The 13098-nt window shown below is 35.6% G+C and overlaps 1 protein-coding gene and 1 pseudogene across 1 annotated transcript in view; one reads left to right on the forward strand and one right to left on the reverse strand.

Annotated features, from left to right (window-relative positions):
• LOC108975973 overlaps positions 1–13098 on the reverse strand; it is a 67125-nt gene that overhangs the window by 41780 nt on the left and 12247 nt on the right. The gene's annotated exons all lie outside the window — the stretch shown is intronic.
• Positions 4881–7934, forward strand: LOC108975971 (annotated as a pseudogene).

Consider the following 13098-nt stretch of genomic DNA (forward strand, 5'->3'; position numbering starts at 1 on the left):
CAGCGAGATCGTAGTGGTACAAAGCAGCCAGTCGTCTAGTACCCAAGAGCGCAGCAGAGCGGGAAACGGTATTGCCCTAACGGGCCACACTGAACCGTTACCCGGACAGCACTTTCCTCGGGCGACGACATTAAAACGCGGGAGACAATTTTATAACTTGAATTATATAATAGAGATTATATTATATTATGTTATAGAATAAAATACGATTCGCAGAAGAGCCCCAATTTTTACAAATTTATTGTAACGAACCCTGGACACGGCGAGTATACCTCAGCAATTTATACTTGTAAGAAGCAGGGGCAGCAAAAAGCTTCGTTACAACCAAACTGCAATATTCAACATTGACATGAGTTTATAATGTGAATTAGAAAATGGTGGCGAAGGCCCTTGAATGCATGTTTCCGGATAGGGATCACATCGCCTAACTGCAGGATATTGGACTTCATTAATAAGTTGGGGCTAAGTGAGCCCCTGTGAGTTAGGAGAGGGCACAATCCGAACAATTCCGAAGGAAAATCACGTGGATAGTGTTTCGTGCATTTATTGTCAGACATACAAACGGAAGTGGGACTGTGGTATCCGCAAGGTCTATGAACCATATTGATTTGCACCACTTCATATAATTTTGTATCAATCTCTGGATCACGAACTTCCGCAGAAATGTTTGCATCAACTTAATCTGATGTAACCACAATCAAAAGAAGAATGTGTGCGTGTGGCAAATTTTTTTTTTTGCCAGTTAACAGAATACATCCAGCAGCTACCGGCACAATAAAGTCCGAACGGTTTTTCCGGCAATTATTCGTATTTTTTTCTGCGTAAAAACCATCTTTGAACTTCAGCGAACATTTAAAAAAATAATTGGCCAAATTGATCCAGGCGTGATTGTTCCGCTTAGCAACACATTTTGCGATTCATTATTATTCTATACATTTAACTTTTGTTCAATTATTTTTGTTCACACAATAACAAGAGGGTTGCATTCTAACTAATAAACAGTGTTACCTTGCGTAYATATTTTACAGAAGAACAAAAGGATAAAGAAAACAAATAATACCCCAATGACGGGAAATAAATAACACACTAGTTTTTTCGCAAAGAATTCCTTTCTGCATTGGCGGCCTTAGGCCGCGCTTCAAAAAATCAAGTCAGAGTGGGAGCTATGTTGCCTAGTTGAGCTAGTAGGGACCGTGGAGGTCCTCTGTTAGCCACTGAGGGTGAGTGGCGGCGCAGCGCGCGAACTGTGTGCAGATTGCACAGCCGTAGAGGCTAGCGTCGCAGTATTGCGTAGGCAAAATGGGGCCACGTAACGCGTGGTCCACTCCCTACGAGTCTTAAGGCCTGAGCAGGTCTTAAGAAGGCTCCATCCATTGACCCAGGTGGAGTTTGCACGGAGCCTTTTTACGCAAACGCATCAGAAAAACTCCTCCGGCCCCGGGTTGTACTCAAAACTCATTAAAAAATTATAGTATTAGAAATCTTCAGGACGTTAAAAGAGCTCTACGAAAAGAATTGGAAAAATACGTCCAACACTCACCAAAAAACTGGTTAAATCGATGTCACGTCGCTTACATTTTGTTTTAAAACAAAAAGGGTATGCAACCAAAAATTTGTTTTTACATAACATTAATTAATTTTGTACTTTAAATAGTGTACTAATATGAACTTTGCTGTATAGAAAATGTTAGGCTTGCTTAAAAATGTGAAACGTCTTCGGAAAAATGAATTAATTTAATAAAGTGAAATATTTATATACGTTTAGACGTAAAATAACATACAAGTGCCGCAATTTGAAGGTACCTTTGGAAAGAGGAAGTCCTCCTGATTAAAAAGTATAGGGTTATAGGTACCCCAAACACTTAGTTTACGAGATATTCGACCTTAAAGTTCAAAAATTCGAACATTTCAAGAAGCTATTCCACCAGATTAAACACACTTTAACCTAATTTCTAACTTCAAATTAATTAATTTACACTATAAACTTTTAAATAAATCTGCATTTTACACTTTTAGCAGGATATTACCTAAGAAATCTTTATTTTAAAAATTACGTTTCACACTCGTTTGAACCTCATTTGTTTACCAAAAATTACGACGAAATGAAGCGCTGCCATGTGATGATTAGGCAATTCGCTGAAATTCCTCTTTTTCGCCAAAATTCCTCTATTCAAGCATATGGATATTTTCTTTTTTAAATTTGTTAAGCGAATAAGTAATATTATATACATGTGTTCGTAATATTATATATACATATGTAAAAGTAATATATATTTCAATATGAGCGCATGATAACCAACAAATATAACCACTTTATATCCAAAACTCAAATTTTAAATATACAAATATATGTATCGTCACCTAAACTATAAATAAATGGAAATCACTGACAGATACAATAACTAAAATTTATCCATTTTATAACGTAAACTCAAATTTTTTTTCAATATGAGTGCATGATAACCAAACAATATAACCACTTTATATCCAAACCTCAAATTTTAAATATAAAAATCTATGTATCGGCACTTAAAATACAAAACAATGAATCATCAAATAAATGGAAATCGCTGACAGATATAATAGCTAAAATGTATCCATTATATAACGAAAACTTAAAATTTTGTTTCAATATGAGTGCATGATAACCAAACAATATAACCACTTTAACGACTTCATAACAAAAACTCAATATATTTTATTACTTTCAACGCAGAACGGAATACTACGCTAAAGTACTTCAGTCACCCCGGGTATTCGCTCGGCCAGGGTTATTTTTTTAAAGCGCGGCCGAAGGCCGCCAAAGTAGAAGGAGAAAGATAGTATAAAATTGTAATATGTAAGTAAAAATGTTATATGACAATCATATAAATATTAAAATATTATCATACGATTTTACTTATCTGTGTTTATTAAATATAAAACACATATTATTCAAATATGTATGTATATGGAAAAGCGTTCACATATTCAATTTTAGCTTGAAAAGTCTTCTTTATAGTTTTTTTTATAGTTAGTAAAGAAAAAAAAGAAACATTCGAAAGTACAAACAAAGAAAACACTATGAAACGCTGAAAAATCCTTCACTTCTGGTTTTTAAGGTGTGGCAAAGCTGGTTTTCCTCGTAAATATAAACACTCTAAACTTTTCAGCCATAAATTTGATGTGAATTTTAAATTACTAAATTTAGCTGAAAAATTACAAAATAAATGTGAAATGTGAACTTTTTTCAATGCTTAGAATGTATATTTAAATATACATAAAAAAACCTGCAAAAATTTAGTGAAACATAGAGAAAGGGTAAAATTTAGAACAGCATCCCCGGATTTCGAGGATAAAATGGCTGTCACTGGAAAGGTGACGTTCCCCACATCACGAATATATATATATATACGAATATWTATATATATATATATAGTTGCCGCTGACTTATAGTTTTAAAGATATTTGCATTTAAAGTTAAAAAATTGACAACTTTTAAATTGATAATATGTATATTTTAAATAACTTTTTCACTTACGCTCGTATTATGCACTTTTCACTTACTAACACTTCACTATAACGCTTTTGTATATTAATTTTTTTAATATTTATTGCAAATAAAGCTTTATTTTAATTATTTTGTTTTAGTTAAATTCACTGCATTTGCACAACAAGAATAGGGTTGTCAATAAAAGAAAATAAGCAAAACCTTTATACCCCAAATACATAAATGGAAACCGCCAAAAATCTTTAGCAATTTTTTATAAATGAAAAAAAAAGTTGCAGAAAGTTCTACGCGAAAGAACTCTGAACACCCCAGTGTTGGACCGAGAAGGGTTATTTTTAATTTTTTATTTATTTATTTTATTTTTTTTTTTTGAATCACGGCGTTCAGCGTTCTTTCGCGTATAACTCCCTTCTGCAACTTTTTTTTCTTTTACAAAAAAATTGCTAAAGATTTTTGGCGTTTTCCATTTATGTATTTGGGGTATAAAGGTTTCGCTTATTTTCTTTTGTTGACAACTAGGCAGATATGGCAATACCATTTATTTTTTGGTATGCAACCCTATTCTTGTTGGGCAAATGCAGTGAATTTAACTAAAACAGAATAATTCAAATTAAGCTTTATTTGCAATAAATATTTAAAAAAAAAAGTAATATACAAAAACGTAATAGTGTAGTGTTAGTAAGTGAAAAGTGCACAATATAAGTGAAAAAGTTATTCACAATATACAAATCAGAGAACTGCAACGAGTAATAAATTTTTGTGTATATTTAAGTATTTCATGTACACGAAGCGTACCGTTTGTCTTCAAATCAGCGATAGAGAACAAATTTAAATCACAAGCGATCAGTTATGCCTGATTTGTTTATGAATGTTCGCATCAGCAGCATTACCCAAAGTGATACAAACTAATAGCAGAGCCAGTGAAAAATGCTACTGCCTTCCTTCCTTTTCCTTCCTTATCGGCAAATTGTGTGAACAGTGAAAAACGTGGCAAAAATGCAGAAATCAGCCATCTTTGTTTGTTTTCATTTGCACAATGTTGCAATTCCTCAATACGCATATATAGTTTTGTACACATCTATGTTTTCAATTACAATTTTTTATAATATAAAATATCAAAACTGAAAACAAACTATTAAAAATAGTTTATATATTTATAAATAATAGCATTCGACTCTGATTTTGAGTTATTTTTAAGAAAATTTCAAATATATTGAAAAGCGGAGATCTCTTCCGGGCCTAAGGTCCGAAACAATTGGAGGCACTGAGGTGGTAATGTCTAAGGAGGTCAAATTCAAGACTACTCATTAGGGTGGAGTAGGCATTTTTACCTAACGCTGTCCAAAGCAACTAGAGCACTTATGATTTGTAGACGTCTGGCCGGCAGATCATGGGGATGCAAGCCAAGTATCATCAGATGGCCGTATACCATGATAGTAAGGCCTATCGTCACCTATGGAGCGGCTGCCTGGGCTACCAAAGCAGCGCAGTCTTCAGTGATTCGGAGACTGTCAAAGCCGCAAAGACTTGCATTTGTGTGTGCTTCAGGGGCAATGAGCACATGTCCCATGGTGGCACTGGAAGTCATACGGTGTGAGCTCTACCGCTGCATCAGGTGATCAAGCTAGCAGCAAAGCACACCATGCTGCTAATGTCAGCAGAGGGCTGTAGAAGAGGGAAGGTAATGCCCTCCAGACAGATGGACGAACTACCGGAGAGCACACCGCTAGCCCTCCTCCCTAAGGACAGCACCACAAAGAAAATAAACTTCAAGAAAAACTTCAAAGTCACTCTAGGCAGCAAGACGGTGTGGAGTCATTCTGCGCTGGAAAGGCTGCTGGAAGACAGCACCATTCAGTGGTACACTGATGGCTCAAAAACACCGGAAGGTATTGGGGCAGGTATTGCGGGACCGCGTACCAAGCTGTCCATACCTATGGGCAGCTTCCCAAGTATCTTCCAGGCTGAAGCTTTTGCCATCAGTCAGTGTGCTGAAGTCAACCTCAGCCGCAACTATCGCAACAGCTATTCTCAGTGATAGTCAAGCGGCACTAAAAGCGATCTCACTCTACGAGACCAAATCGCTTCGAGGAATGAGGAATAACGGCTAAACCGCCTGTACTTGTGCAACCGGGTGCACCTAATGTGGGTACCAGGGCACAAGGAAGTGAGAAGGCCGACGAACTGGCCCGCACTGCAGCAGCGTCAAAGATGTTGGGACCGGAGCCATACATAGCGGTAAAGCCCCACACTCTTAAAGAGCTGCTCCGCACGGAGGAGAGAGTGGAGAGAGAACGGCACCGGCGACAGGCAGCAAGTATGCGCCACACGAAGCTGCTTCTAGGAGGATACAACCTCCCCAGATTTAAAGAACTAATTCAGCTCCCCTGTGAAAAATTCCGCCTCCTCATCGCAATCTACACAGGGCACTGTAAGCTCAGGGAGCACCTGTCCAACATGGGCATGGTCTCCTGTGCTAACTGCCGATTCTGCGACCTGGAACAGGAAACACCAGCACACCTAATCCTGGATTGCTCAGCAATCTGTGAAAAAAGGCTTAAGGCCCTGGATTCTGCTTACATCAGCAGGGATCACATCACCTCACTAGCGCCCGACAAACTCATAGAACTATTCAGGCTGCTGCGGCTCTGGGAGGTCATGTGATATAGGAGAGGGCACAATAGACCTTAGGTCGCGGTGCATTACCTCAAATAATATTCTATTCTATTCTACTACAGTATATAGATATTGGCAACCCTGGGTTGTGAGAAAGAATGCTATAGATACCCACGTCATCCTACGTCAATGAGAGAAGGGAGTAACGTTTTTCACTGTGCACTTACATTGCGCGCCCATAAGATAGGTCGTATCAACTAACCCGACCCACGATTCTACGTTTTTCACTGTTCCTGCTATAATGCTTTAATGATTGAAATGATCGACAGCGTTCGGTTTGTATATCAACCCCTAAACACTGATTTACTCATGCACTTCTATTTCAAATACATATGTTTGTCTATACATGTATGTATGTACTTGATGGATTTTCCATTGTTTACGCTTTCAAAATTTGTAACATGCATAATTCAAATCAGTCCAGCAGAAAATTGTTGTTGTTTGTTGTACTTATAGATTTACCCATAGATTTATTTATAGTTTACCCAAAGTTTCACTTCAATTCAAACCACAGTATATACAGTAGGTAACATTTTCGTGGTAGCTTTCTGAGGGGTGAATAGCGGCCATCTTGGATTTTCAGAGGTAGCAACGCAGTGCTGTATATATTGAGGTAGTAAATACTTAGCAAATTTATTCTATAAAATAACAAAAACTATAAATATTGTTGCTTAATATAAAAGGAAATTATTTATTAATGACATATATTTACTAATATTTGATTTAAACGCTATAGTGTGTCATGTTTCGCGCATAAAAGTAACTTTTACTGATAGTCAGATATTCTTTATGTAGTGAGTTCTTRTTAATAAAATGCAGCCCTGTTTTTAGATTTCTCGGTGATGAGTTTTCTTCTGAATGTATTTCTTTACATTTGACCAACAGAAAATAAAGTGCAGATTTCCATATTCGAACATTCAAATTAAATAAAAACAAAGTTTACTTTGTATAAAGTTACTAAATATTTTATTTAAAGTCTARTAATTGTAGTGAACATAGGTTTTATACAATAGAAAATGTCCGTTGAACCAGATATCGCCAAAGAAGCGGAAAATACACCCGTCGTGCGGGGCTATGATTGGAATCAAGGAATTGATTACTCAAAATTATTTGAGTCGTATGCTAATACGGCTTTTCAAGCTACTAATCTTATGTTGGCAATAAGGGAAATCAATCTAATGATAGTGTAACCAAATTTTTATGGAAAGGTTTATGTATTTTTAAATATTCTTAGCTTGCTTGTAGGTTGAAGAAGACTTTATTAAATGCCTAGCACCCACGTACATGGGATCATTCGAATTATCTGGCCGAGATTTACGGGATCGTTGTGTAAATCGTATAGGTAATTTGCTTGTACCGAACGATAACTATTGCAAGTTCGAGGATTGGCTCATGCCACTACTTAATGAAATGGTTGAAGAGCAAAAAATGAAAGGCATGATTTGGTCTCCTTCTTGTATTATACAACGAATTGGGGAAAGGATAAACGACACCATCTCAATATACTACTGGGTTGCGAAACATAAAATACCCGTGTTTGCCCKGCGGTTACAGATGGTAGCCTAGGTGACATGATGTATTTCCACTCTCTCCGTCACCCCGGATTAGTGGTAGATATTTTGTCCGATTTGCGACGTCTAAACACTATGGCTGTGGAAGCCACCAAATCGGGAATGTTGGCGGTATTATAAAGCAYCACATATGCAATGCGAATCTTGCTTTATTTCGGCAACAATTTAACATTAAACAACAAATAATATCCCAATAAAATTGAACAGATATTCCAAGTAATTCAATATGATCACTTAAATAACGTAAACACTTGCATTATTTAAAATATTTTAAAGTGTTGATCATCAAAATTTATATGTAGGTCAAATGCTAACACAACACCCTGATTAGCAGGAAAGTAGCAAGTGTTACACAACACCCTATGATTTTCTAGAGTTGAGTATATATATGTAAACAAAACAAAGGTTTATTACTGTATATACTGAGATTCAAACAATCGTCGCAACGATATGAACTGACATGATACGACTGCAACCGAGGCCAGCCATACCGTTTACACGATCGTAATTGCCGAAGAACAGGGGTCGAATCGTTACATCCGTGCACGGATCGGCAAACATACGAAAGAAAATTACGTGATACATCAATCGTATGCGATGATTGGCATTATGACATACGATAGCAAACGTATCGTAATGTGTTTTCAATTCACAATATTTTTTAAAATCCACACTGCTTTTCAATAAACTGAAAAAAGATAATTAAATATCAAAATTAATCCAACTTTTTTTTTTATTTTTATTTGAGTTTTAGTGAAAGTGATGGAAATAAACAAACAGTGCGAAGATAGCTAAGAGATCGTACCAATAGCGTAGGTATAAAAAAAAATTACGAATTCTCATTAATAAAATTTTCTTTGTAGATGTATCGTTGAACAAAGCATTGGAATCTTAAAAAGATGGTGGAGAATTTTAGGAAATGGCAAGAGAGGAAGGTATCACCCAACAAAAGTGTGCTGATTTGCTAAAGTTTGTGAGACATTACATAACATCTGCATAAAATTTACAATAAGTTGCGACCCTCAAAATTACGATTCTTATCACATATAAGAAATGGACACCGGGGTAGCGAACCGCTTCACCGCAATCGACCAAACGATAAGGAACTAAATAAAGTATTCTTTAATAAATTTAATTAAAAAATGTATATGTCCTTAACCTTGCAAATAATTTATTTTTATTGTCAACAAAAATACAAAAATTTTGTTTATATAATTTTTTTTTTAATTTTTAATGAGATATGCCATTCATTTGTTTCCTGTTTATGTTCTTTATTACTAAAAATTATAAAAAACTTAAGATTTAAAAAAATTTTGCTCGCATTTCCATTAATTTGTCTATTACGGTTGGTAGTTTGCGTTCGAATGACGGTTCGAACGAACGGATACGTTTATATACTCGCTCACGTACGTCATCATGCCAGTTACGATCACGTGTGTCATAATACGAAATACAGACTTTTACGTGACGAGTGATACGTTCACGGATGTAACGATTCGACCCCAGATTGTTCGTCTCAGTATATACAGTAAAGTGCCCTGGAGACGATCAAATAATTGCGTCAACACTTTAAGTGTGTAGGTGTCGTCGGCAAATTTTAGAAGGATTGTGGAACACTCGAGTGGAGGCCTATAGTAGTCGAGAAGAAAAGACGAGGCAGTACGACCACCTTCTACAAATATACCGAGAACTGTACCCAAAGGCCACAGTCGAAGATCTAAAAAAAAATTAATATTTTGCGTACGGGTTTTAAGCGGGAGAAACAGCGATTGGCTGAATGCCAACGAAGTGGGCGGGAACTGAAGAAACCGAGTCAAATTTGTTCTACTATGTGCATATGCAATTTCTAAATGATGTGGAGGCACCAAATACATCAAGAAGTACTGCAGTAAGTAAAATTCTTAAAAAACGTATATTTCAATAAACTTTTATTTTTAGTATATATTTATAAACATAAAAATATATAGAGTTAAATTTAAAGTTATACATATTTCGTTTGCCAAGAAACTGTCCCATCGTTGCTAAAATATTCTGCAAAAGTCTCGCGAATTTCTTTAGCTTTATTTGAAGCATTCCGCATTTGTGTGCATTCTAGTGCATTAAGATATATATCTTTACGCCATTTTCCAATAACCAAATCCCCTGAACTGGTAACTTCATTATCAATTATATCGGAGAATGAATAAATTTTTTTCGCGCGCAAAAAATTGTGCAGATAGCAACAAGCCAAAACAATGGTTTGCGCTTTTTCCGGCGAAACGGCAATGGTGGTTTATAGAACACCAAATCGAGATACTAATATTCCAAACACATTCTCAACAATTCTACGCGCTCTATTTATCCTGTAGTTAAAGATGCGTTCTTTACTCGTGAGATAGGTGCCAGGATAAGGTTTCAAAAGGGTTTCATGCATTTGAAAATCATGATCTCCAATAAAAGCATATGGCAGAACTTTATTGCTTTTTGGGAGTTTCGATGATGAAGGTATTTGTAAACATTTGTTGTAAATAGCTTTCCCAAAATCGGTTTTTTTATAACACCACCATCAGAAATGCGCCCATTTGTACCAACATCCGCAACTATAAATTCATAATTTGCATTCACTGTTGCCATGAGAACAATACTAAAGAATTTTTTGTAATTATAGTAGAATGATCCTTAGTTTGGAGGTTTTTTTTATAGCAATATGCTTCCCGTCCAATGCGCCTATGCAGTTTGGAAAATTAAAAAGTTCATACAATTCTTCTGCAATTGATCTCCATTCCGATTCTGACTGCGGCACCTGAATACAATAAAGAAAAAATATTATATTTTTTAAATAAATATTAATTAATATATAATTTAAAATATGTGTATTTTTATTTCTTTATCGTTTCAGAATATTATTAAAGAAACTGTTCCAAAAGAAAAGCAGATGCTTCTGATGTGTTGTTAGAGATTGCAACAAAACGTTTTTCAGCCAAAAGTACCACAACCACAACAACAATAACAAACTCCTGAGCTGTGAAATTAGACAGGATGGCTCCACAGCAGCGCATTTTATGCGAAAAATTTGTGGAAGACATTTTATTTGAGGGGCAGATGGGGACATTGCATCGAAACTCAGTGCAAATTAATGGCCCAATGCACAATGCAGGGAAAATATTTAGCAGCAGCAGTTCCACACCTATGCATGTTATTAATACCACAATGTCAGTGAGTGATGCTGAGACGTCACAATCTCAAATTTCGCAATTTTTTTCAAATTTTACTGAGTAATTTTTTTTTCATTTTAATTTTATGTACATATTTAATTTATGAAATAAAAGTAATAAAAAATATGAAATAAAAAGTTATAATAAAACATAATCGAAATTCTTTATTTATTGATATAATAATTGAGGTTATAACTTACCTTTATAAATGTGGAAAGCGACGAAATAATTGCATCACAAGTTTCTATGATAATCAATCCAAGGGATCTTGGAGAAATTGCAGTTATAAATTTTAAATCTTCAAATTTATCTCCGGTCGCCATATATCTTAAGGTTGCTGACAAACGCATGTTAGCTGGTATTGCCTCTCGCATCACTGTATTTTATTTTTTTTTTAATTAATGGCTCCACCTTATTTAAGAGTTCATTAAATGTGTCGCAATCCATTCGCAAAAAATTACAATAATCCGTTTTGCTGGATATTTGTAATTCTGTGAGAAGATTTTCATGCGTAAACTTGTTACGCTGTTTATACCAGTTTTTCATCTACTCCTTCTTTTTCAATTTTTTTTCATAAGAATTGCGACACATGCAAATAATAAATAATCATCATCCGACGACGACATGACGACCGTTCACTACGAGCTCAAAACTAAAGTGATGTTTGACGTGTTAATTTGAACGTTTGCGGGCAAAATACGATTGAACATCACTAATAGCAGAAACAGTGAAAAACGTAGAATCGTGGGTCGTGTCAGCTGATTCGACCTATCTTATGGGCGCGCAAAGTAAGTGCCCAGTGAAAAACGCTACTCCCTTCTCTCTTTGACGTCGGATGACGTGAGAATCTACAGCATCGTGGTTTTTGCCGTGGAAACGTGTCAGCTGATTGCTCTCTCACAACCCAGGGTTGCCAATATCTATATACTGTAGTAATTATCAACTTTTATAATTCAAACTGTTCAATATGTTTAAAATTTTCTTAAAATAACTCAAAATCAGAGTCGAATGCTATTATTTATAAATACATAAACTATTTTTAATAGTTTGTTTTCAGTTTTGATATTTTATATTTGGGGCGTTCACAACCTGTCTTAAGGAATTTTTACACAATTTAAACAAGTGTAAAAATTTAAAATTTTACGACTTTACGATTTAAGACAGGTTGTGAATACCCCAATTATAAAAAATTGTAATTGAAAACATAGATGTGTACATGTGTCCGTTCCCACGACAGTCGGGTCTACGAAAACCGGAACGGACCCGGATTTTTATCCGGCCAAGGACTGTCAACTCGGCAGAATTTTGCCGTTACAACAACAACAACTACATGTGTACAAAACTAAATGGAAATTGAGCAATGTCAACATTGTGCAAATGAAAACAAACGAAGATGACTGAATTCTGCGTTTTTGACACGTTTTTTCACTGGGCACACATTTTGCCGATGAGGAAGGAAAAGGGAGAAAGGCAGTAGCGTATTTGACTGTTCCTGCTATAACACATATGCACTGTTTGAAGCAATTATTTGACCGTCTCCAGGGCACTTAATAAACCTTTGCTTTGTTTACATACATACACTTGTGCTCACATAATTAAGTCACGCCAGTAATAGAACGAAAGCTTATTCAAAGCAACTTCTATGGTACAGGAATGAAACTTAATTTTACAAAAAATGGAAGAAATTTTAATTCAGTTCAAAACAGAATACTTATTTCTTATTTAACTTCTAAAAAAATAAAAATATTGCGTTCATTCGCTTAGCCCATCCATGTCATATAATTAAGTCACCTAAAGAAAAATGTAGTTATTCGAAGTATACGACATTTTTTTGCAGTTTTACCTTACCTAAGACTAAGACTTAGTTTACGTAGCACCTCAGTACATCGCTTAGGCATTCTTTGGACTAAAGTAGCACATTGAGCGGGACTTATTTTGTACACTCTGCCTGTATTATTTCCCATAAAGAATCTTTGTTGGGAGGTTTTCGTGCAGCTACGGCTCTTTTTATAATCCCCCATAGGTTTTCTATGGGGTTTAGGTCCGGACTTTGAGCTGGCCAATCCAGAATTTTAATATTTCGACTACGTATCCAAGTTTTAACGACCCGCGAGCAGTGTTTGGGGTCGTTATCGTGCTGGAAAATCCAAGCTAACGGTAAGTTGTC

Source organism: Bactrocera latifrons, unplaced genomic scaffold, assembly GCF_001853355.1.
Source record: "Bactrocera latifrons isolate USDA-ARS-PBARC rearing strain unplaced genomic scaffold, ASM185335v1 scaffold_705, whole genome shotgun sequence".
In the NCBI taxonomy this organism is placed as follows: domain Eukaryota; kingdom Metazoa; phylum Arthropoda; class Insecta; order Diptera; family Tephritidae; genus Bactrocera; species Bactrocera latifrons.